Here is a 25,595-nt window from a genome sequence, read left to right on the forward strand (position 1 = left end):
GTATCCCCAACTCTATTGTCGGCTCAAGCTTCTTCCGTGCATCCTTTGTCACATGGAAATATGCTGATGAGCCAAAGATCCTAAAGTGACCCACATCTGGTCTCTTGGCGGAGAAAGCTTCCTCTGGTGTCTTCATCCCAAGTATGCGATGTGGGCTTCTATTCTACAAATAGACTGTTGTTTTGCATGCCTCAGCCCACAAGTGAAGTGGTAGGCCTTGGTCATGCAACATTGCCCGTGCTGCCCCTACAATAGTTCTGTTCTTCCTCTCAGCCAACCCATTCTGCTATGGCTTATGAGGTGTCGTCAGCTCTTGTTTAATTCCTTTTGCTACACAGAAGTCCTTAAACTCTTAAGAGACATATTCTCCACCGTTGTCGCTTCTCAAGGCCTTGATCTTCTTCCCTAACTCTTTCTCGACCAAAGATTTGAACTCACAAAACTTTTTGAAAGTTTGGTCCTTCTTTTGCATGAAATAAATCCAGCATTTACGAGAATAGTCATCAACGAAAATCACATAATACCTTTGCTTCACTGTGGATGTTGAAAATGGTCCACACGCATCAGTATGAACTCGCTCTAAAATAGCCTTTTCTCGACTATCTCGATCATGAAAGGAAGACTTGGTGTACTTTCCCAAGGTACAACCTTTGCATGTGTCAACTTGCTCAAGTTTACCTTTGGGAAGTCCTGTAGATATCTGCTACATTATCTTCAAAACCTCATGATGAAAATGGCCCAACTTCCTATGCCACAACTTGCCAATGTCTTGGCTTTGCACCAATTCTGCTCTCGTACTCAATGCTACACAATCATCTACCTCTAGTTTATAGAGATTCTTCACCCGAATCCCTATCCTCTTGGACTGACTCGTGGCTATGTGTCTTAGGAACGCCTTTCCTTTACTGAAGAAAACATCGTAGCCTTTGTCCTCCAACATTGTGACCGATACCAAGTTCTTCTTAAGTCCAAGCACATACTTCACATGTGTCAAGGTGATAGGAGCTCCATGCTACCTCTGAAAAGAAACTGTGCCCACTCTTGAAACACTATACCTTCTATCGTCACCCATCTCTATGAACATCTTGAGGTCTTTCTCCTCCAAGGCACTAAATAAATTTTTATCATCGGTCATGTGGAATGAGGCTCCACTGTCAAGATACCAGACACAACCCATCATCGATGACACCATGCATGTGATGAGGGTAAAGTCCATTTCAAATTGAGAGGCTAATGCCTCACCTTCCGATCCTTCCGAGGATCCCTTCTTGGACTTCTTCGATGGGCAATTAGTCACATAATGTCCATCTTGTGACAATTAAATCATCTCACTTTAGTCATGTCACCCTCCTTCCCTCCATGAGAAGAATTCGATTTGAAATGGGAAGATTCCCCTTCCCTTTCCTTGTCTTACTTGCTAAGGCCATATTTTCTTCATCATCATCCTTGGATGAAGAGCCATATCGTGTGCTCCTCCTAATCTCCTCTTGCATAAGATCCAACCACAGTCGTCCCCAATCTGACAATTTCTCCCTTCCATTCACAGAGTCTTGGTAGCTATTCCAACTCTTTGGAAGGCCAAGGAGAGCGAGGCTCACCATATCATCATCAGCAGTAGTTATTCCCACACTACCAAGCTCATCTCTGCAGGTGGTGAGCTTATTTAGATATGTGGAAATAGTATTTCCCTTATCCATCTTGATTCTTCGAAGCTTATCCTTGAGTGAAAATTTCCTCTGGTTGCTACTGTTTTGGTATAGGTCCTTCAATGTCTTCCACATTTAAAATGGAGTATCCTTCCCATGGAGACTCGAGACAATATGGTCCCAAACTCCCTCAAGGATGATCCGTCTCGCCTTCGCCACACACTCCTTCCACTCAACCAGCTCTTGTGCATTAGTTGAAGCTGGCTTTGGGATTTCTTAATTAATGAATTCCTTCAAGCCATTGTCTTCTAATACAACCTCCATTCTATCTTTCCATGCTATGTAATTCGAGCTACCTTCCAAGGCCTACTCGAGTCTCAAGCCATAGAATGCCATTGGCCAACCTTGAAGTATGATATGAATTCGATTTTCACCTGCAACCCTGAACTTCAAACTTCAAATTCTCTTCTTATTATACTGTTCACAGCTCTGATACCATGTAGAAAATTTCTACAAATCTCGCTCTCATACCATGTAGAAAATCTGTATGTAGGTTAACCCGATAACGCAATATAAATAAAAGTAGAATACTATAACCTACTTCTACTATAAATTTGCGGAAGCTTAAATATTGAGTTAAACAATATAACCAAAAGAAGAAAAATCAATCGCACAATACACATGAAAATACTTTGGGGAAAGCCTCAGCTAAAAACCCCACTATCTATATTATCATACAAGGTGGAAATACATAGGAATTATACAAAGCCTTAGCTCTCACAGCTAGCCAGCTCTCAGTACAATCCTCACAGATGCTCACAGGAAATCTTGGCTTCTCTCCAGGCTTCCTCTCTGCCCTCCAAGCTCCTATTTCCTTACGCTGTTCCTCTGGGATGATTCTCCTTACCGAGTGGAAAACTCATCTACCAAGTGGATGATCGCCTGATCTCACACACTGTCAGAACTGCACAATCCTCAAGGAATGATTCCTTGACTGCATGCATGAGTTTTCTTTATAAGAAAAAACATGCAATTGATAGTACACTATACTTGACTTTAATCTCAACTGGGTCTTTCTTAGAATAGACATGCATGAGTTTCTGATGAGGGAATCTTCAGTTAACTGGAGTACACTAGTTGAGTGCATGCATGCATCAACTGACTGTTAACTCTCTATTAGTTCCTCGAATGGTTTGGAACTAATTTAACTCGACTTAACTCAGTAAATTGAGTTAAATAATTACAACTAAAATATAACTCAATCTTGTCTCCTTAATTTAAGGCTTATCTCCTTAATTTAAGGGGTAACTCTTGCATGACTTCAGAAAGACTTCTAACTTGAATTTCTCCAACTAATCAAGTTAAAATAACTTAATTAATTAATTCCAAGTAGTTGTTAAGACTAAATTCAATTTTAATTCACAATTTAATTCAAGGAAAAATTAAATTGGAATATTCTTGATGCCATATTTCAACAAAAATTTCTTTGAAGAAAGGGATGATAAACTTTATGGGATAAAAAGAAAAAAATAAGGGTTTTTTTTTTTTTTGTTTTTATGAAAATGGGAATAGAAGAAGGGTAGAATTTCACCTGACATCTGCCTGTATAATGCTAATCCATAAAATAAATGCAACGGGAATTGAATGTTGCTTTAATAAAATTTTTCGTGCCAGCTATCCCAAACTTGGATAAGGGCTTGGTTCCTGTGCTTGAACCTGCTTCTTCTTGGTGACAGTTAACACATCTAAAGATCAAGCAACATTCCCATTTTATTAGAACTGATATTCCTTCCATCAAGCTGGTTTTCAGGTTGATTCTTTTACAATCATGTCTGTAAAATTGATTTTCATAATCAAAGGAATTTTTTTAACTTTTTTTAACTTTTTTTTCTTTTGGTTATTATATATAGATTTTTAGATTTTCTTTAAACTTTATTTCAAGATAGAAGAAATCAGATTACAATAGGCTAGCATATCCACCTACCAACTGAAGTTCAGACTGCTTCTGCACTTGCTGCATGAAGTATTCCTTTGTGATGGGCTGAAAATATACTTTAAGCCTATGCCCATTCACAAGGAAAATTGAATCTCGCCCATCGATAGGTTTTACCTCTATAGCCACATTGTTGAAAACTTGAATTAGCTCATACGATCCCATCCAACGAGTATGGAACTTCCCTTTAAAATGTTTAAATATAGAATCATAGAGAACTACCCAATCACTTGGTTGGAACTGTTTCTTCCTGATAAACTTGTCATGCCACTTCTTGCGTTGCTGCTACACCAAAATATTCTATTGAACAACATCCTTTAGAAATTCATCCAACTCATTTATCTACAATAAATGCTACTATTGTGCTTCCGAGAGATCTAGACCCAAATGAAATGCAGTTTTGAAAGTCTTTATCTGATATTCAATCGACAAAAGGACTTGTTTTCCATACACTGACTCATATGGTGTATGCCCCGTGTTATTCCTCCAAGTGGTTCGATAAGCCCATAAGGCTTTAGGCAATTGGCTAGCCCAATCCTTCTTGTGCATGTTTACTATTTTGGTGAGGATGGATTCGATCACCTTATTTGTGGATTCCACCTAGTCATTTTCTTGTGGGTGGTACGATGTAGATTTCTTGTGGCGAATCTTATACTGATTCATGCGTTCCTGTACCAAGTTAGAAACAAACTGCGGTCCATTATTAGAAACAATTTCTCTAAGAACACCAAATCTAGTAAAAAATTCATTGAACAAAAAATCAACAACTACTTTTTCAACGGCAAAAGAAACAACTTTAGCCTCTACCCATTTAGTAACAAAATCAGTACAAACCAATATTTTTTTTTATTTAAAGATGTGGGCTTTAAGGGTCCTACAAAATCAGTAGCCCATTTTTCAAAGGGATCTATCATGACTTGAGGACATAAAGGCATTTCATTGGCTTAAACAGGTTGACCCATTCGTTGACAACTATCACAATGCCTAACATATTGTTTGGCATCCTTAAACAAAGAAGGCCAAAAGTAGCCAGTGCGTAAAATTTTATATGTAGTTCGCTTGTCAGCGAAGTGGACACCACAAGGTTCATCATAGGAAGATTTTAAGAAATCAAACATTTCTTCCTCTCTTACACATCTATGAATAACAAAATCTGGCCTAGTATAAAACAAGTCTCCCTGTAGCCAAGAATATGAAGCACTTTTCTGAATAATATTCCACTTTTCACGAGTGGATAAGTGAGATGGTGTCTTTCCGGTGACTAAATAGTTGGCTATGTCAACAAACCATGGAGATTTTGCTAACATAGAAAAAATATGCTCATCAAGGAAATCATCACCAACATGACTTACTTCACCAGGATTGTTTAATCTAGAAAGATAATCAGCTACAACATTAGACTTTCATAGTCTATCAATAATTGTAACATTTAATTCCTGTAATAGAAGCAACCACCTAGTCACTCTACCACTAGTTAAAGGTTTATTCATTAAATATCTTATAGTAGAATGATCAGTATGCACATAAAATTTATATACTATAATGTAATGTCTGAATTTATTAATAACAAAAATAATGGCTAAAAATTCTTTCTCAGTCACTATATAATTAAATTCGGTAGGTGACAAATTTTACTGATGTAGTAAATAGCATATGATTGTTTATTCTCCTCTTGTCCTAAGGCTGCACCAATGGTAGTGTTTGAAGCATCAGAGGACATATGAAATGGCAAGGACAAGTTTGGTCCTCTCAAAACTGGTTCTTGTACTAGTTTTCCCTTCAATTTTCAAGTTGTGGACCAGGTGAATTTACTATCCTTAGCTAGTAATCGAAAAGGGGGGTAGAAATCTTGGAAAATTTTTCAATGAATCTCCAGTAATAAATAGCATGTCCCAGGAAACCTCTCACTTCCCTTTTGGTTTTGGGTGCAGGTAGAGGAATAATGACCTCAATTTTAGTGGAGTCTACCTAGATACCTTTGTCAGAAACCAAATGGCCAAGAACCACTCCTGCTTTGCATATTAATCTACATTTTTTATCACTCAAAGGAAGATGGCTTCTTGGCAACATAAAAGCACTTTTTCTAGATTTTTAAGAGCTTCATCAAATGAGTTACCAAACACAAAAAAATCATCCATATAAATCTCAACACATTCAAGATCAACAAAAATAGCCAGCACAACCCTTTGAAAGGTAGCGGGTGCATTACACAACCCGAAAGGAAGCACTCGGTAAGAAAATGTACCCCAAGGGCATGTAAAGGTAGTTTTGTCTTGATCTGAGGGTGCGATTTGGATTTGGTTATACCCACTGAAGCCATCTAAAAATGAAAAGTACTTTTTACTGGCAAGGGTATCTAGCACCTGATCAATGAAAGGAAGGGGGAAATAATCCTTGAGAGTGGCTTTATTTAATTCTCGATAGTCAATGCAAATACGCCATCTCCCATATTTCTTAGGGACTATCACTAATGGAGAGACCCACTGACTATCAAAAATGGGGTAGATGAAATTAGCATCTAAGAGTTTTTGTAATTCCTCCTTAACAATATCTCTTAGTGCTAGATTCATTCATCTGTGGGGTTGTTGGACAAGTCAGGCTCCATCCTGGATATAGATATGATGAGTACAAGTCTTAGAAGGAATGCCTTTCATGTCTTCGTAACTCCAAGCAAATGCATCCAAGTGATCTCACAAAAAGGAAACAAGTTGCTCTTGATGAGATGAATCCAGGTCTGAACTAATGTGTAAAGATTTGCCTGAACGAATTTCAACAAGAGTGGTCTCGAGCTCAAGAGTATAGGAAGATGATGCCACAATATGGGATTAGGAAGGCTGGGAATCAGAATTTCTTGGAAATCTAGACTAAAGGTATAATGAAGTGTATCAAAAATAGGCATAGTGTCTATACTGTTCAAGAAATCTTGTAATTCACCATCCTGGGTGGACTTGGTATAATGCTGGATTGAAGAAATAGGCTGGGTCTCCTCATCACTACTGTCATAATCTAACCATAAAGTATCTGTAGAGTCTCCAAAATGTATTCAAAATATCATCCACTTTCACCTTTATCACCGCCATTTCACTCACATGTCACAACTCCATGACCATATAACCTTTCATTAGCCTCCATTTTCATAATTATATGGGTTACCTTTGTATTTTTTAAAAGTTAACGATTTCTAGTATTATAAGTGAATTAAATGGTTAAAACTTAGAAAAATGACATATACTTGCTAATACTTAAAAGTGGCTTTATTTTCATGACATGTGTAGGTCATTTGGAAGCTTCCAAGGCACCTTTGCTCAAATTTGAATTATCTTCAAGATATGGAAGAATATTTGAATAAAGGTCAAAGAGGATATGTGTCTCATCATTACCTATTTGAGTTGTAACTCTATGAGATTTTCTAGGGATTTAAGGAGAGAATAATGGATCTCCATTAATGAGGCAACTTCTTATGTTTTTCTATAAATAGGAGAGCCTTCTCCTTTGAAAGGCATGTGTAAAGTTGGGGAAATGCTCATGTTTTGAATATAGTATTTGGATTTGGCACCATGCTCATGAGTGATGTTCACCTTGAGTTGGTTATTCTTGCATTTGGCGCCTCTCAACTTTCCACCTCTCATACTTTTGGATTGGCCACCTACAATGTGTGAGATTTATTGTTTTTCATAGATTAAGATTTATTGCTTTCATATATTAAGATTTATTGCTTTCATATCTTTTCTTGCGTGAGAGGTTAAGAGTGATTGTTTTTATTTTCTTTCATATCTTTTCCTGTGTGAGAGGTTAAGAGTGATTGGTTTTATTTTCTTTCTACTTAGAGGTTAAGAGTGATTGTTTTTATTTGCTTTCTACCTTGAAGTGAAGAGTAATTGTTTTTATTTGCTTCCATATCTTTTCCTATGTGAGAGGTTAAGAATGATTATTTTTGCTTTCATTTATGAAAGAGTGGTGTGCTTTTCAATTCCTGCAAGATTTAAAGATTAAGATTTCAATTTCGCGCGTTGTACTATAATTGTACTATAATTTATTTTGAGTTGATTGTTGAATTAGAATAGGAGAATTTGGTTTGTCATTATTTGGTTTCATAGTTAGATTAATCTAAATTGAAAGTTAATTTCTAGCATATACAGTGCATGCATGCTTCGCAAGTTTTACGAAACCCTCAGGTTGACAATGAAATGATAATTAATTAATTTGCCTCAACATTTTGGCGCCGTTGCCGGGGAAGTGTGCATAGGAACTAGCTTTCAGTCTAGATTTCATATTTTTTTTTTTAGTTTTTTCCTAGATGCATGATTAAAGCATGTAGATGCATAAATCATTTCATTGCATATCATTTTTATAAAAATATAAAAGGATTCGATATTAACCATTTATGGAAAAAGGATCTAGAATGAAGATTAAACATTCATTGGAGCACAAGGACTACATTGAGGAATGGTATCGAAACGCGATTGTGCCACGACATTCATCCATTCTTCAAGAGATCTTTGCGGCAAATCTAAAGGTCAAAATGACTTCTCATGTCCTCATACACAATCAAGTAAAATTTGCAAATTTGGATATGAACATTTTTTAAAGTTTAATCCGTAAATGGCTCCATTGGAAACATTCATATCCTTATATATATATATATATATATATATATATATATATATATATATATATATATATATATATATATATATATATATATATATATATATATATATATATATATATATATATATATATATATATATATATAGTTCTTTCAAGTAGGATAAAATAGGAAAAATAAAATCAAGCTTGATTGCATTTTTTTTTAAGTTTTTGATTGCATTTTTTTAAAGTTTTTAGACTTTAAAATCTTTTAGGTTTTTAATTTTTTTCTTTTCTTGCATTTTTTTCATTAACATCACAAATATTTTCAGTAAAAAAAATTTATGTTTTGATTTTAAATAATTAAAAAATAAAAAAGTCATGTTAGATTTTCAATAAAGAAAAAAATAACATAAAAAAATAATATTTTTTTTCATGTTTTTGAATAAGGGAAATGTGAATTTTTAAATAAAAATGTAAATTCTTTTTTTAAGAAGAATTGACAAATTGATAAATGAATCTCGTGTGACCTATAAAAAAAATAAATTCAATTGCATTAGCTTAAAAATCGAAATCCAAAATTCATCATTAAAAGAAAAAAAATAGATCTTGCTTTAAATTGCTGAATATCTATTCCCTTCTTGAGGAGTTGCAGAAACGACTAGTTTCTGCAGCCAAGCCTGATTTGATCCATGTCACCCACGTGAGAGCCATCACGATTCAATAATATTGGTAATCTATCGCCAATATGTACCGAGAGAAAAGGCTACTTCAACACTGTATCCATCCACAAGGCTTCCCTATTCTACACTTTTACTTAGCTATAGGATCACTTGGTAGGAAAACTTTTCTATTAGGCCCCTATACTACTAGTGTAACCCCTTATTGTTATTAGTACAGCCCCCTTATTATATTGTTGTACCCATGTAGTCCCCATATTGTTACTATTGTGCCCCATAGAAGCCCACTATCGGTATTATTGTGCCCTTACATTATTATTGTTATGTCAGCTCTCATTATATTACGACTCCTTAAACTCCTATATATAGAAAGGAGGTCTTGTCATTTGTATCATCCAAGAATTGTTCATTTGTGTAATTTAAAGGAGGTTTCCCCCTCAAAGAGTCTAAATTCTAAGGCGCTCATCTATCTTTTCTATCTTTTGTGAGCTGGTTTCATAACATTTGGTATCGGAGCTCCAAACAGGTCATCGTGGAATTTGTGCTATAATTTTTTTTCTGTGATGTTTCAGATGCTAATAAAAAAACCCATTTGGGCTGAAATCAGTCTAAAGCGCGGATCCAAATTTCAGAGCTTTTGGTGCTATACTTGCGTAGATATGATCTGAGGAATTTGGCCTTTTTGCAGACTCCCGAATTACATTCCAAACAGGTGACCTGTGAAAATAGTCATAACTTTTGTTTTGAGCATCATATTAAAATTGCGTAAGAAGTTATAGAACGAGGGCAGACTGTAGTTTCTTGTATATATTTTTTAGATCCAAAGGTCAAAACAGAGACACGTGACACTTCATACAAGTTCAACCTTCTGAAAAGGTATATAATTAGGTCATCTTGGGAGATTGTGCATAACTCTTTCTTGTAGAATCCAATTTTGATCAAACTAGTGGCATTGGTAAGAGGACACAGAGGGCTATTGTAGGTCACAATTTTAGATCTAGAAGAGCCGAAATTACAGAGTTATAGTCGTTTCAAGATCGAGCTCCTAAAATCAAGAAAAGTCGATATGAGGAAGTTTGATGGCAAGGATCCAGTAAATTGGATGCTATGAACAACTTTGACTGTGCTCTGAAATCTTCCTTTGCTGGTTGCTTTTTTTTTATATATGACAACACACTTTCTAAAGCTTAGGGCCTTCTCTTTGGGCTTCAACTGCAGCAAGTTACTATCCCATCCAAAACTGTGACATTATTATCATATAGTATGTACATGTTAGAGTCAAAATACGTCAAAAAATTGGATCAAAGTAATGTTTCAGCATTTGACCATTCACTGGTCCTTCTTCTGTTTCTGTACCATCCAAGCTCTTTAGAAAGTAAGTATTGTTTCCTTGTAATGCATGGATGATAAATGGGCCTTTCCATAGGAAGTCAAAATTCCCATGTTTTGCTTTGTCTTTTCTTCTGGAATCCCACCTTAGAACTTTGTCTCCAATGTAGAAATCTTCAGCTTTGGTCCTTTTGTCAAAAAATTTCTTAAGTTTTTCTTGTAAGACTTGGGATCTTTGGTGCGCTTCTTCTCTGGTTTGCTGCCAATGGATGGTCTGATTTATTCTTTTTTGAATGTGATTGGCTTCCACCTGATTTTTTTGTAGCAACTTCATCACAGGAACTCCTAAAGATGAAGGAAACACAGCATCCATGCCATAGACTAACTCATAAGGGCTGGTTCCAATTGATCTCTTTGTAGTAAGTCTTCCTGCCCATAGTGCATTTATGAGTTTCTTGTGCCAGTTTTTCTTGTTCTCTTCCAATAGTTTCTTAATAATGTTGATCAGGCTTTTATTGGAGGACTCAGCTAGACCATTACCTTGAGGGTAATAAGTTGTGGAATGGCCTAAACTGATATATATTTGCTGCAAAAATTTATCAGTTTCTTGGACTTGAAGGTAGCAAAATTATCGGCTATGATCATTTCAGGACAGCCAAATATAGACAAGATGTTGGTCTCTAAGAACCCTATAATCACTGTATCATTGGCTTGTCTAGTAGGAATGGATTCTATCCATTTGGTGAAATAGTCAGTGGCAGTAAGTATCCATTTATGTTGCCTAGAAGAGGAAGGGTGGATTTCTCCAATGTCTAAACCCCATTGCTGAAAAGGTCTTTCAGTGGCAATTGGTCTCAAGGGCAAGGGCAACAGTTTCATTTTGCCTTCAAAAATTTGGCATTTGTGCAAGCAGTGACAAACTTCTTTGCATCAGTGAACAGGGTTGGCCAGTAAAATCTAGCCCTCGGGATTTTTTCTGCAGTTGACTTCCAGTAAATGTGTCCCCCGCAGTCCCCTGCATGAAAATCTTTGAGAACTTTGTCAGCTTCTTCTTTTATTAAACAATTCAACAAAATACATTCATAACTTTTCCAAAAAAGAGCATTATCTACAATACAGAATTTTGATGCTTTCATCTTTAAAAATCTTTTTTTTGTTCTGGATAACCTTGTAGGAGCCTGCAGGTTTAATAATGCATGAATTATCTCAGCATACTATGGTGATTCTAAGAAGGCCTGGTTGATCTGTGGAGTCGCCATCTCTTGTTTGTTGTCCAGTTCATTGATATCCAAGGCTTGAAATTTTGTTTCAGTCATGAGTTTGGCTAATTCCTGTCCTTTTATCAGCTTTGTAGGTTTTATTTCAATGTCATACTCCAATATTTTAGCAATCCATTTTCCTCATTTGCCTTCAATTGCATCCTGAGTCAGGATGTCTTTAACAACAATGTTTGGTACATAAGCTATTACATCGGAGTATAGTATGTAAAATCTGAAATCTTTAATAGCCTTCACAAGTGCAAAAGCCTATTTTTCCATGATTTTGTAATTCAGAGGTGCGTCTCTAAGTGCTTTACTGAAAAAGGCTATGGGTTTTTCACATCCTTGGTCATATTTTTGAAGTAAAACAACTGCTATAGTGTGTTCTGATGCAAAGGAAAAAATTATGAAATCTCTATCGAATTTTGGACTTGTGAGGGCTGGTGTTTTGGTCAAAGCCATTTTAATTTCTTCAAATGCTTGTTTGGCTTCTACTGTCCATTTAACCTTTGAATCCTTTCTCAAAACGTTGTTCAACAATCTAATTAATTCAGCCAAATTAGGTATGAATCTCCTCAAAAAGTTAATCTTCCCTAGGAAAGCTTGAAATTCTTTGACATTTCTCGGGTGAGGTATTTGCAGAATAGCTTCAATTCTAGTAGGATCAATTATAATGCTATCTTTGGAGATGATGTGGCCTAAGAGTTTTCCTTTTTCTAGACCAAACAAGGATTTTTTAGGATTCAGTGAAATACCATACTCTCTGCATTTTAGGAACACTTGTCTCAAATGATCTAAATGTTGTTGATATGTTTTTGAAAACACAGTAAGGTCATCAAGATATACAACTAGAAAATCATGAATTTCTTTGGCAAAAGCTATGTCCATTGCTCGTTGAAAGGTTGCCCCTACATTCTTAAGTCTGAATGGCATTTTAACATATTTGAATGTACCCCATGGTGTTGTAAATTCAGTCTTTTCTTCGTCATCAGGATGAACTAGAATCTGATTAAAACCTGAAAACCCATCCAAAAGTGAAATCCTAGAAGCCCCTAATACCCTTTGTAAAATATGATCCATCTTAGGTAAGGGGTAGTTGTCTTTCAAAGAAAATTTGTTTAAATTCCTTAAATCAACACATAACCTGATCTCTCATGTTTTCTTCCTGGTAGGCACTAAATTAGACACCCATTATGAAAATCTGATTGGGGCAATTATCCCTGCATCATGCATTTGCCTGATTTCTTTTTCAATTAAAGGAAGCAATATAGGGTCGATTCCTCTGAGCTTTTGTTTGAATGGTTTTTTATTTTCCTTGAGAGGTATTGTATGTTGAATCACAGAGGTGTCATAGGACTTCAGGTCTTCATATCTCTAGGCAAAAATATCTTGGAATTCTTTGATCAGTTCAACATACTTTAGTTTTGATCAGGGGGCAAAGATTTGGACATTTTTATCATTTTTGGATTGTGTTCAGTTCCTATGTTGTAGTCTTCAATCTCTGCTTTTGGAGGTTCCATCTGGGGTTTCTTTGAAATATCATTGAAATCAAAGAGATCTTCCAAAGGAGTTAATCCTTTGGGTAAATGATTGTCTTTCAAATGGATGAGTTCAGATTCTTCTTCAATAATCTCATCAACATCTGTTTGTTTGAGCTCTTGTATTTCCTCTTTGGTGAATTTTGTTGGATGAAGCATTTGACTTGTATTTTTTGCTAAAATGTTTGTTTCTACCTGGTTTGTTGGATTAATTTTGCTGACTGTGTCTTCATCTGCGTTAGCACTAGAAAATTCCTCTTCTTGGGTCAAAAAATTGTTGATCTGATTATCACTTTCAAACACCTGCCAGTTCTTCAAAGTATCAGGTATGGCTGGCCTGTGTCTAATTTCTGCTGTGAATTGATGATTTGTTTCAAATGGCAATTTACAGGTGCTGGCAAAATTTGCTAGGCTATGAGCTTGCAAGTTATGTTTTCTCGGAATTTTGGCAAGCTGAGTTTCTCAAAATGTATTGAAGATTTCTATGGCTGTTCTTTTGTACTCTATCAATCTAGAATCATTGGTTAATAATTTCCCTTTTATTTGTTGGATAATTAAATCAGAATCCCCTAGGACTGATACTCTAGTTGCTCCCAATTTCCTAACCAGTTTAAGACCTAGTAGTAAAGCTTCATATTCAGCAATATTATTAGTGCATTTAAAGTTTAGCCTATAGGCATGGCCTTCAGCATGATTGTTTTCAAGATTGTGCACCCAGATTCCTGCTCCAGCTCCAAGTTTGTTGACAGAACCATCAAATTCTATGTACCAAAGTATTTCATGTTTATAATTAGTCTCTGTAGTTTCAGGGATTTGTTTAATGGAGAGATCTGGTTTTTCAATTTCTTCTGATTTGTCTAATTTTTCATGATTTTCAGAAATTTCTTGGATTCAAACACTAAACTTTTCATTTGTTGTTTCTTTTGTTTTCTCTGCCAGAACTTTTACTTCATTTGGGGGATTAATTTTAGCATTGTAGAGGATAAAAGAATCCATATCTGAATGTACTAAGTAGATAGGGAAATTTTTAGGTTTCTCTTAACTGCTTACTACATACTTCATTAAGGTTTCTCTGTAAAGTCTCTTGGGTTTACCAAACACTGAAATAGTAGCATAAGACATGTCTAATTGTAGATATACTTGAAGCTTTGCACCCCAAGATCTAGACAATAACATACCATACTTTGGTGGAATATCAGCTACTACTATGTCCATTAAGATGGTATTGGACAAGTGACACACATAAGTCTTTGATCAAACCCAAACATTTGACCTGACTTGAATCAAAAGAGAAAAGGTCTTTGTATGGCCTGGTGATGTCAAGGTCAAGTTTTCCCATTACAGATTTAGGCATTAAGTTATGGGAAGCACCTGAATCGAACATGGCATTGTGGAGTATTTTATCATGTATGTTTAAACCCACATAGAAAGGAGGAATTTCTCCCTCTACTGTTTTTCCATTGGCTTCAGGGCCAAATATCAGTTCAGGCTGTTCATGAAAAACATTTATTAAATCTTCTGAATCCTCATTCACAGAAATTTTGAGTGATCTACTGATTTGACTTCTGTAGCTAGTTCTGATAAGGGAACAACTATCTTTAGTTTTCCTACTCCTGTCACAAGATTGAAAGGTTTTTCGATCTGAGATTTTGTATTTCGGACAGCTGAATTTTCTGCATTTTTAACCTCTTCAGGTGTGGGATTATAGGCTGAATTGTTTTCCAAATCATGCTCTAGAGGCTCTTCTTCTTTTCCTTTTGAAGGAATAGCAGTGAAAGGTTGTCTGTTGGGTGGCTGATTGTCTGATATATCTTCAACAATTGGATTATTTGGGTTAGGATCGGTTTCGGAAAGAATATGTACAAGAGTGTTATTGTTCTTACCTTTGTTGGGCTGCTTGGTATCTTTCTATTTACTGATTTCAGGGATATCTATCCTTCTGCTTCTCAAATTGTACTGTTTGTGGACTTCATAAATGGTTGTGCCATATACCTCCCTAAAGTCAAATGATTCACTTGATTGAGTTTGGAATTGTTTAAGGATGTGAGCTTCTTGATCTTCTTGGGTCAAGAAAACTTGTTGTTCATTGTTGAGTCCCATCAAATTAATTTGAGTGTCTTCTATTGGTTCATCAGAAGTTGAGGCTTCAGCATCATTTTCTTCAAATGGGAGCCTAATATTTTGGTCAGGCCCTGTCTTTCTAGTTTTAGGATTTTGATTCTTCTTAAAATTTGGACTTCTCCCAGTGTTGTTTGGTTGACCATCCCAAGGGGATTTTCTCTCAATTATTTCTAATCTATCTCCGAGTTTATCCATTCCTTTGATAATTTCATCAAGTTTTTGTTCAACGACAAAAGGTTCTTCTTTAAACATTATCCTCCTTTCAACTCTGGCCCTAGATCATTTAGATATCAGGTTGGCTTCCACACTGACAGCTATGTTTTGCATTTCTTCTAAGTTTCTAGGAGCTCTTTCCCTAAGTTGGTATGCCATATCAGAGTCAAATGCATCAGGGAATTTGATCAAGGCCAAATCTGGAGGAGGTCTAAGATTCTAAGGAATAGCATTGTAGATATTATTGAATCTGGTATAGTAATCTTGGACAGTTTCTTGTGTGCCTCTTCTTATGTTTCCATATTCTAATAAAATGTGGAGAGGATCTTTCTTCTTTTCCCATCTGTTTAAGAAGGCCCGATAAAAAGCTTGTGGGTCATTGATACTGTTTGCAGGGAGGGCTCTAAACCAGGTTCTAACATCACCAATTAAACTTTGAACAAATACTTTCATTCTGACATCATCATCATCAATCTCATAGTTTTCAAAATAGTTAGTCATTTTCTTGGTATGTTGTTGAGCTGTGTAAGTGCCAGTACCACCAAAATAAGTGATTTTTCTTTGATAATCTTGGGGCATAGCCCCTAGATTTGCAGGTAAGTTCAGGGGAGTATATCAGTTTGCCATGATTTCAGAAATGAGTGTGACAGTTGGAAGAGTAGGGATAACAATGGAAATGAGAGTTGTAGATGGAGGAGTGGAAAAGGTAGTTTGAGGTGCTGATGAACTAGGAGAAGTTGTAGTAATCACATAAAGGTTTGGTGTTGTTCCAGAGTTAAGCTCAGATTGAATAGGGTTCTGCAAAAGTCTGTCAAGGTGTGAACTAGTAGAATTTCTTGGCTCTCTTGTCTTCTAACAATCCTAGAAATCAGATTAGGATTTTCAAACACAAGTGGAGGATTAGGATCAGGATTTGATCTGGTGTAATGAATCTTTTCTGAAGCCTATTTCTAGGTGTATTTTTTTTGTTTTTCTTGAAATAAATTTGACACTACAACTTTAACAGTCTCTTCTAAGAAATTTTGGATATGGGAGTTTTGAACTTTCTTAAAGATTTATTGAAAAGAGGAACTGATCAAGGATTTGAAACCAACTGTCAAACCATAAACTAGACCGGAGATAGACTGAAGCAACATTTATTTACTTCTGCAATTGCAAAGCAACAGCAGTTTCAAAGGCTACCTAGCTAACTTCAGGCTCCATCTGTAGCTTATAAAATAAACAATGGTAGAAAACTATTATTCAGGTCCCCAGTGGAGTCACTAATGATGTTATTACTCAGGTTGTTCCCAAATGATGAATATGGCCGAGGTAACCACAGGCCAATCTTTTAGATACAGATTATAGCCAATCTGCATCTAGAGAGGGATCTCTCTTTATGGTTTAGCTTTGTTTTGAAAGGTATTAGGCTAGTTATGAAGTTCAAGGGTTTTGTTTTGAGTTTTGGTGGTGAGATTCAATAGAACAGTGAGGTAAACAGAACAGTTCAGTCCATTGGGCATGATGGAGTCAAAGAAGGATGGCTTTCTAGATTTGGTTTCTTAACAGAGGATGGCATCACAGAGCAAGGTAGTCAAACATGGAACAAATAAACACTGGAATCAGATGGAATGGACTCAAATGGATGAAGGGCAATTAAGAATCCTTCAACATATTGAAAGAGGGAAAGTGAATGATTACTGATAAGGAGCAATTAAGAATTCCTTAGCAAATAAGCAACAGGAAGGAATCAGGAAACATGAGCAATTAAGAATTCACTGTTTATGCTAATTCTGAAGAAAACACAGAGAATAATAAATACTGAAGACAGAGTGTAGTTTAAGCAAATTCTGAATTAACCTTTTGCTTTATCATTCAGATTTATGAAACATAGATGATATAACAGACAAGAAACTGTAAAACATAAGGTAGAAAGTACTCATTGATCCATGGGTCGATTCAAGAATTATATGACAAGTCCTCATCATCGATTCTCCATCCAATAGACCAGACAACAATTTGTTTCCAATAGCTCTTTATTCCAAAGTTCAGAGTTACAACAAAGTCTAGGAAATCTACACATACCCAACCTATTTAAAAATCTGAGGAAGGGGGTATTTATACAACAAAATATGTACAACAAAACATCTCATTTATAGATGTGAGATAATATCTAAGTTTAGCCTAAAGTAATTTACAAGTAACATAGAAGCAGCTAAATTATGTCATGCTGGAGGCTAGCTCTTAGGGTTCGGCCTACAGGTGTCCTTTTGCAATAATTGTGCTGACTATTTGTATTAACTGTTCTTTAACTTTTGATCTACTTCTCTTAGTCGGCTCTGATATTCATTAATTCTGACTTGACTTGTCTTTAATTCTGCACTGATACACTTTGACTTGTGATCTGATACACTCTAATGCTTGAACGGATACTCTTTATCACTGATCTAACCCCCGCACACTACTTTTCTTTGGTAAATCATGTTTCTGAAGATCCACTAGCTGGGGTAGCAAAATATCCCTGTTTATCCTTGTTTCTCTCGTCTGCGGGTTTGGGAATCCCCCGGTGTTGGCTTGAACTGTATTAAAGAGTAAGGAACTGTACTATGCAGGTTGAACGGTTGGTCACGGAGCTGGCGCTAAAGATTTCTTGTTTGGAGGCGGTTGAAACATTGGAAATGCGACCTTGGAAGATATCATACCCAGAGCGCCCTTTGCAGTGAAAAAACATCAAAAATAACGTTTTTTTTACCATTTATTTGACAAAAAGAATTTTGGCGAGAAAATTTGATTTGAAGGACGGATTACGTCAGCATGATGTCAGTGGGAGTACAATATGGATGACGTGGCAGTGATGTCAGCAGAAGGTGATGTTTACAAGTGACGTCAGCGAGGGGGAGGGCGGTAAATGGTTTTGCCCGCACTGCTTATGGGCTTGGGCAGTTTTGTGCGGAGGGGCAGCGAACAACCCAGGAGAGTGACGCATGGTAGTAGTACGGGAGCAATACCACCGTTTCCCTAGGCGGTAACGTTCGGTGGAAAGATGAGTTGCGAAATGAATAGCATCCATTACATGTGGAGGTCCAGACCGGATGGTGGGTGCTCTCCAGAGATGGCAGGGAATTAATGTGCGGGGCCGATCAAAATTAAAGTTAATTAATGATATCGGGCGTAGTTTGATTGGTTGTCGGGGTGATTGTTCAAGTTATTAATTAACCAGAGGTTAATTAATTCCAAGGTTTGCGTGTGGGGAGAAAGGTTATTAAAAGGTTCCAAATGAACCATTTAATCCCTGTTGTATAGTGACTATGGTTTGTAATTAACCGGGGGTGGGGAATATTAAAAAAGCGAGGCTTTTATTTATATATACATATTACAGGAATAAAGGTTTTACAAAGGATTTATATAATACATGTTTAATTGTTAATATGATAAATGACTGAAAGCGCGAAGCCATAGTGTCAAAAAACTTAGGCTCAAGGGTAAAAGCAGGGGTTTTGAGGGATATGTGATATTTGCACATTTTCCTAAGTAAACATGGGGTTTTACCTAGGCAATGGATGAAATGGAAGGACTTGTTTGGTTATATTAACCAGATCTTAATATCCTTGGGGGGAGATTAGTAAGTGATTTGGGACAAAATGTGAAGGAGAGTTAGTGAAATGAAATATGCCTCGCTTGAGCTGCACCAAGAATATCTGCCTTGCACTTGTGATGAGTAAAATTAACACTTTTGAGAGACAAAATTGTCGGTCGGATAAGTCGTTCTTGCGGACAAGACCGACCTCCCTAGTATCTAGCGACAAGCAAACCAAACAAATTCTATCTTTCTCTAAATATGCAATTCATAAATAAAGGCAAACAAGTGTTTTAGGCCTACCTTGTGTCCAATGCAAGTTTGTGGAAGCCTCGCTCCATTGATCCAAATGAGCTCCCTTGTAGAGAATCTGCAAACACAAACAAGCACACACATTAAATAGCACCTGAAAAGCCAATATAATAAAGCATACTTATCATGATGATCAAGGAATTCATGAAACAAATCACATAAGACAATTTGTTGAGAAAAATGAATCTGATTGTATTAACTTAAATCAAAGAAGAACTTTACAACATTGGTGCCTTAATGCTATACAAGCTCCTCCCAGGGTCCAGAAAGAAGTCTCCTCTACTTTGACAAGTTTCACTCTCTTCTCAATGAAGCCAAAAGGTATGTGATCTCTCCTCTCAAGCTTAACTAGGAAGTCTCAATTCCAACAGCATTTACCCTAAAAAATATTCAGCTTCTAACCTCTCTAGCAACCAGCCCAATGCCTTAATTTATAGTGCAATGGAGGGAAGTTACTAGGTCCTCCTTCAAAGGGATAAGCTCCTCTCATCAAGGGATTAGCTCCTTCACTTTTGGGATGCATGAACCACCTAGGAGCGAACCATCCACGTCAAGATTCCTTCTAGAATCATCTACGATTAACCCAAAGCGAGTTTTTAAGAATAAACTTGCGCCTTTTTGACTTTCACAGGGGTCCGCACCCACTCCTTTAGAGACAGAGCGGGTAGGTCTGCAGGTAACATGAACAAGGGGTGCGGGACCGCAGGCAACAGTGAGAGAAAGTGCGGAACCAAAGCTTTATTGATTTTCAAAGTCTTTCTCTCATTTTCAAAGCTTGACATGAAGAGCTGAGGTTTGAGACTTGCTTAGGAGGACAGTATGAATGATGATAGACCCATACTGACTGCAAATAGTCATGGTGACAATATTTTGTGTAACAAAAATTTATCACAAGTCTCATTCTGCAACATCATCTACCTACCCAGCCTACTTTGCCTAACATTTTTTCCTTCTTTGCTTTGGGTGCATTTAGACTGGCAAACCCTCATAAATCTTCTTTTATTTTCATAGGAATCCTACCTAAGTCTGCACTTATTTCTTCCAAGGGCTCATATTAAACATTTTAGCTCCTTTGCTTCTATACCTATCACTTATCTACCAAGATTAAACAGTTTGGATAGATTTTATTCTCTATCTCTAAAACAGGAAATTCAAACATGAACTAGCCAAGATTAAGCTGTTTGGCCATTCATCAATTGTGGTATGAAGTTAACAAGCTGCACACAATGCTTTATTTACAGAAAACATAAAAAATAGTGGAATTTTGGACTTGCACACTTTCCTGGTCTATTTTTATTTGGGGTTCATTTCTTTTCATTTTTTCTTTTGACTATTTTATTTTTTCACCCTTTGATTTTTATTTTAGGGTATACCCTCTTTACATTTTTATATTTTTTGAATTTTTGATAATATGGAAACCTTTATAGCAAGAAAAGGATGAACATATTACAGAGCTCAACCAGTCAATCATGAAATATGACACCTATTACTATAGGAGTATAACACTGGCTCCACATGGAGATGTCTTTCCTTGGTGGAAAGTCAAGAACAGCAGGTCAGATGGCCTTATGAACAACTTTGACTGTGCTCTGAAATCCTTCTTTGCTGGTTGCTTATTTGTATATATGACAGCACACTTTATGAAGCTTAGGGCCTTCTCTTCGGGCTTCAACTGTAGCAAGTTACTATCCCATCCAAAACTATGACATTATTAGCATATAGTATGTACATGTTAGAGTCAAAATACGTCAAAAAATTGGATCAAAGTAATGTTTCAGCATTCGACCATTCACTGGTCCTTCTTCTGTTTCTGTACCATCCAGGCTCTTTAGAAAGTAAGTATTGTTTCCTTGTAATGCATGGATGATAAATGGGCCTTTCCATAGGATGTCAAACTTTCCATCTTTTCCTTTGTCTTCTCTTTTGGAATCCAACCTTAGAACTTTGTCTCCAATGTAGAAATCTTCAGCTTTGGTCCTTTTGTCAAAAAATTTCTTAAGTTTTTCTTGTAAGACTTGGGATCTTTGGTGCACTTCTTCTCTGGTCTGCTGCAAATGGATGGTCTGATTTATTCTTCTTTGAATTTAATTGGGTTCCACCTGAGTTTCTTGCAGCAACTTCATCACAAGAACTCCTAAAGATGAAGGAAACACAACCTCCATGCCATAGACTAACTTATAAAGGTTGGTTCCAATTGATCTCTTTGTAGTAAGTCTGTCTGCCCATAGTGCATTTATGAGTTTCTTGTGCCAGTTTTTCTTGCTCTTTTCCAATAGTTTTTTAATAATGTTGATCAGGATTTTATTGGAGGACTTAGCTAGACCACTACCTTGAGGGTAATAGGCTATGGAATGGCCTAAAGTGATATGGTATTTGCTGCAAAATTTACCAGTTTCTTGGATTTGAAGGCAGCAACATTATCGGTTATGATCTTTTCAGGACAGCCAAATCTAGACAATATGTTGGTCTCTAAGAACCCTATTATCACTGTATCATTGGCTTGTCTAGCAGGAATGGTTTCTATCCATTTGGGGAAATAGTCAGTGGCAGTAAGTATCCATTTATGTTGGCTAGAAGAGGAAGGGGGGATTTCCCCAATGAAATCTAAACCCCATTGCTGAAAAGGTCTTTCAGTGGCAATTGGTCTCAAGAGCAAGGGCAACAGTTTCCTTTTGCCTTAAAAAATTTGGCATTTGTGGCAAGTAGTGACAAACTTCTTTGCATCAGTGAACAAGGTTGGCCAGTAAAATCCATCCCTTAGGATTTTGTCTGCACTTTACTTCCAGTAAAGGTGTCCCCTACAGTCTCCTGCATGAAACTCTTTGAGAACTTTGTCAGCTTCTTCTTTTATTAAACAATTCAATAAAATACATTCATAATTTTTCCAAAAAAGAGCATTATCTACAATACAGAATTTTGATGCTTTCATCTTTAAAAATCTTTTCTTTGTTCTGGATAACCCTGTAGGAGCCTACAGGTTTAATAATACATGAATTATGTCAGCATACCAAGGTGATTCTAAGAAGGCCTGGCTGATCTGTGGAGTCGGCATCTCTTGTTCATTGTCCAGTTCATTGATATCCAAGGCTTGAAATTTTGTTTCAGTCATGAGTTTGGCTAATCCTTGTCCTTTTATCAGCTTTGCAGGTTTTATTTCAATGTCATACTCCAATATTTTAGCAATCCATTTTCCTCTTTTGCCTTCAATTGCATCCTGAGTCAGGATGTCTTTAACAACAACGTTTGGTACATAAGATATTACATCGAAGTATAGTATGTAAACTCTGAAGTCTTTAATAGCCTTCACAAGTGAAAAAGCCTGTTTTTCCATTATTTTGTAATTCAGAGGTGCGTCTCTAAGTGCTTTACTAAAAAAGGCTATGGGTTTTTCACATACTTGGTCATCGTTTTGAAGTAAAATAGCTGCTATAAGTATGTTCTGATGCAAAGGAAAAAATTGTGAAATCTCTGTCGAATTTTGGACTTGTGAGGACTGGTGTTTTGGTCAAAGCAATTTTAATTTCTTCAAATGCTTGTTTGGCTTCTACTGTCCATTTAACCTTTGAATCCTTTCTCAACGTGTTGTTCAACAATCTAATTAATTCAACCAAATTAGGTATGAATCTCCTCAAAAAGTTAATATTCCCTAGGAAAGATTGAAGTTCTTTGACATTTCTGGGGTGAGGTATTTGCAGAATAGCTTTAATTCTAGCAGGATCAATTCTAATGCCATCTTTGGAGATGATGTGGCCTAAGAGTTTGCCTTCTTCTAGACCAAACAAGGATTTTTTAGGATTCAGTGAAATACCATACTCTCTGCATTTTAGGAACACTTATTTCAAATGATCTAAATGTTGCTAATCTGTTTTGGAAAACATAGTAAGGTCACCAAGATATACAACCAGAAAATCGTGAATTTCTTTGGCAAAAGCTATGTCCATTGCTCGTAGAAAGGTTGACCCTGCATTCTTAAGTCCGAATGGCATTTTAACATATTTGAATGTACCCCATGGTGTTGTAAATGCAGTTTTTTCTTGGTCATCAGGATGAACTAGAATCTGATTAAAACCTGAAAACCCATCCAAAAGTGAAATCCTAGAAGCCCCTACTACCCTTTGTAAAATATGATCCATCTTAGGTAAGGGGTAGTTGTCTTTCAAAGAAAATTTGTTTAAATTCCTTAAATCAACACATAACCTGATCTCTCATGTTTTCTTCCTGGTAGGCACTAAATTAGACACCCATTCTGAAAATCTGATTGGGGCAATTATCCCTGCATCATGCATTCGCCTGATTTCTTTTTCAGTTAAAGGAAGTAGTATAGGGTTGATTCCTCTGAGATTTTGTTTGAATGGTTTTTTACTTTCCTTGAGGGGTATTGTATGTTAAATCACAGAGGTGTCATAAGACTTCAGGTCTTCATAGCTCCAGGAAAAAATATCTTGGAATTATTTGATCAGTTCAACATACTTTAGTTTTTTATCAGGGGGCAAAGATTTGGATAGTTTTATCATTTTTGGATTGTGTTTAGTTCCTATGTTGTAGTCTTCAATGTCTGCTTTTGGAGGTTCCATCTGGGGTTTCTTTGAAATATCATTGAAATCAAAGAGATCTTCGAAAGGAGTTAACCCTTTGGGTAAATGATTGTCTTTCAAATGGATGACTTTAGATTCTTCTTCAATAATATCATCAACATCTGTTTGTTTGAGCTTTTGTATTTCCTCTTTGGTGAATTTTGTTGGACGAAGCATTTGACTTGTATTTTTTGCTGAAATGTTTGTTTCTACCTGGTTTGTTGGATCAATTTCACTGACTGTGTCTTCATCTGCGTTAGCACTAGAAAATTCCTCTTCTTGGGTCAAAAAATTGTTGATCTGATTATCACTTTCAAACACCTGCCAGTTCTTCAAATTATCAGGTATGGCTGGCCTGTGTCTAATTTCTGCTGTGAACTGATGATTTGTTTCAAATGGCAATTTACAGGTGCTGGCAAAAATTGCTAGGCTATGAGCTTGCAAGTTATGTTTTCTCAGAATTTTGGCAAGCTGAGTTTCTCGAAATGTACTGAGGATTTCTATGGTTGTTCTTCTATACTCTCTCAATCTGGAATCATTGGTTAAGAATTTCCCTTTTATCTGTTGGATGATTAAATCAGAATCCCCTAGGACTGATACTCTAGTTGCTCCCAATTTCCTAACCAGTTTAAGACCTAGTAGTAAAGCTTCATATTCAGCCATATTATTAGTACATTTAAAGTTTAGCCTGTAGGCATGGCCTTCAACATGATTGTTTTCAAGATTGTGCACTCAGACTCCTGCTCCAGCTCCAAGTTTGTTGACAGAACCATCAAATTCTAAGTACCAAAGGATTTCATGTTTATAACTGGTATCTGGAGTTTCAGGGATCTAGAACAAGAGAAGAGAAGAGAATGAAGACAGAGAGAACAAGAGAAAGAGAAAAGAAGAGACAGTGAAGCAAGAAGTAGAAAGACAGAGGGTCGCGCTGACCTGTAGCATAAGGCAACATCGAGTAGACAAAAAGCTTGAGATTTTCAAGCAGTCCCTGTGAGGATCTATCAGGAATTGAGCACCACATTGGGCTCCTCCCATTAAAGACCAGAGAGGTCAAGACCTGGAAAGGAAACGAGTCTGTGCACTCTAGTGGCTTGGGGGATCTAAGAGCCACCCTACTAGGCATTGTTCTGTTTCAGGAGACTCAATTTGAGCTCCTCATTGTAAATCTCTGGTTTAAAGACATAATAAAAGAAGGGCACCACTGAAAGTTGGACCCAAGACTTAGCCCTGGAGGATAGGGTGAACTCCTTATTAATTGTTGTGTTCTTGTATTTTCTTACTGTGTTTCTCTTACTGTTTTCCATTTTCTAGTGTCTTTGTATTTTGTAATCTGATCGATCCATTGCCTAAAGTAACATAGACACACACCAGCACATGAGTCTGTAATACCTTCATTCATTAATAAATTAACTAAGGTCACTCAAGAGGGATTTTCAGATCAATCAAACATGAGAGAAGCTGCATTTAAATCTTTAGGAAGAGAAAAAATCAATGAATCAGGACATATTTCAGAAGGAGAGGAAGAAGCAAACTTTGTCAAGAACCTTCAACAGGGTTCCGGAATATTCAGAGGTAAACTACCTTTCAAATGTTTTGCTTGTGGAAGAGTCGGTCATTATGTTGCCAAATTTCTTCATAAAGATAACCTTGATAAAGGTAAGGAATTAGCAAAATGGAATAGAAAACAAAGTGTAAGTAAGAAGAGCTACTATACGCATGAAGATAGCGATGATTTATCAATTAGTGATGAAGATGAAAATAGTAATGACTATAGACTTCTTATG

The sequence above is a fragment of the Pinus tabuliformis genome, chromosome J (genome assembly GCF_031772625.1).
Source record: "Pinus tabuliformis cultivar Carrire ecotype Pingquan chromosome J, CPIR1, whole genome shotgun sequence".
NCBI classification, from domain to species: domain Eukaryota; kingdom Viridiplantae; phylum Streptophyta; class Pinopsida; order Pinales; family Pinaceae; genus Pinus; species Pinus tabuliformis.